This window comes from Penaeus monodon, chromosome 15, assembly GCF_015228065.2.
Source record: "Penaeus monodon isolate SGIC_2016 chromosome 15, NSTDA_Pmon_1, whole genome shotgun sequence".
NCBI lineage: Eukaryota > Metazoa > Arthropoda > Malacostraca > Decapoda > Penaeidae > Penaeus > Penaeus monodon.
In genome coordinates this window covers 32,483,236-32,485,392 of record NC_051400.1, presented here as the reverse complement: position 1 = coordinate 32,485,392, position 2,157 = coordinate 32,483,236, and positions in this window count along the sequence as shown.

Here is a 2,157-nt window from a genome sequence, read left to right as displayed (position 1 = left end):
GTGATTTTATTACCCTTCATTTCCGCCTTCAGTTTCAAAATCTTCGAATGCCATGCCTCAGCGTTTTATCTTTTGTTATTTTTCATTTATTCCTCGATTTCGTTTGCTATCGGTTCCCACTTTGCTATATTTTATTGTGTTTGATTAATTGTTTATTGAACATTTACCACTCTTGTTAAAGAAGTTGGTCTTTCAGAGCTTCTTCCTCAGCTTTCTATTTGTTTTTGCTTGTAATTGTTAGAATCTTTTAGTCGTACTGAAAATGTTCTTTTTTCATAATGCATTGTGTTGCTCTATATAACTGGAACAGGAAACTATTTACATTTTATTCCGTTAGTAGTTCGCGGTTGCGTCACTTACGTTCTCTCGAAATAAAGGAAGAATTGCCTTGTTATGCTTCTTTTGCTGTATCCTGTAGTTTTTATTTAAGCAAAGTTTTCTTACGCATTGTTGATAACAAATTGGTCTCTTGCTTTTGTGTGTATTGTTAGCATTAGCTGACATTCAGTTCTCTGAATTTAGTCTTTTTTTTCTATTACATGTGTGTTCGTTTACGCCGTCTTGCGAAGTAAACGGTGTCAGTTTATACTTTTCAAGCAAACTCTGTGTGCAAGATTTTAAGATACTCTTCAGTTATCAAAGGAATTTCCTCAAAAAGATCTTATTTCATACATCTCGTATGTCCGAGACATCCAGACAAAGGTTTAAATTAATTTGATTCAAACTGCATCCTCCGCCACGGAGTTTAGTGCTAAACGGTACAACACTCCCGACCAGCACGTGGCGCAGGCAAATGTTTAAGACCACCGCATAATAATGACGATGGGGATCTTGTCGTAGCATATGACTGTAGGTAATGACGGACGCCCTAACGGTGGATAAGGGAAATGGCGCTGGGAATTAGGACGAGCGTTCTGAGCCGTAACTTGCTTTTCTCCTTCGCTTCGGTTTCACGCCGTTAGTTAATGAGGTTGTAAACTTACATCGAACATTACTGTTATTACTAAGACTGGATGGCTCTCCTCGAAAATTATGTTCTTCTCCGTTTTACATATTCTCTTTTGTAGCAATAATTTTGATGACGCACTTCCTTCCCTAATTCTTCAAATTGTCATCCGCAGTAAGAGATCTTCATAAGACAATAACCAAAATAATTAACTTTTGTAAATTTGTGGAACGATAGAGGTCATGAACATAGGAAACTATCATGCAGCTATGCGCGCCTCGGATGCAACAGATCTCAAAACAAAGGCAGGGCTCTGGTCTGATGATATTTAATACAATAATCTTAACTGATTTGTTTGATATGCCCATTCTCCAGGATTGAATTTTACCACTTCCATATATGAACCACACGATCAAATGATAAGAAAACAGATCAGTGTTATATTCATTATTATTTTATAAACAGACCAAGTTACAGGCATACATCAATTTCTATATCGAAAAGCAACACTTAAAAGTAACTGAATTTGGAAGGAACTTTACCGTTTGGATGACTGATGGAAATTTACACTACAACACACTTCCAATTGCACCCATGATTTTTTTTTTAACTGAACTGAGTTAAAACGGTTACCATATAATCGAATTAATGAAAGAAAATAAATATTCCAACATAGCTGCAGCAATGATTAATCAAACTTTTAAGGCATTAATGATTCCTGATTTTTTAACGTCAACCTGGATGGGGAAATTCAAGAGACCTCTATACACTTGTACAAATTTATTTCTAACATTCTAGTATTTGTACACAAATCTTACAATATAGACAGCAACACAAGCTTATAACATTTTCAAATACACTTCCAGGCTGAGTGGTATGCTTACTAAAACCCCTACATGACCACAAAGCAATCTCAACCCTTTCCATCCAGATGACTCGTGTTCGTAGGCTGGGGCAGATTTCACATGGTTTCAAAACTGGGAACCTTTCAGCTGGTGTAGCATGAACCTCACGCGTCACTTGGATATGATAATAGGATACAAGATTGATTCTTGCACTGCAAGCAGGGATGTGGGGAGGGAGCCAAATGTGTAGTCTGATCTTATTTCTATTTTTGGGCTAAAAAGTTAGAATGTTTTATCTTTTCCATTTCATTTAGATGCAACTAATAAATGAATTCTTAGTCATTTTTTGAGCTTGGTGCGCCTCAG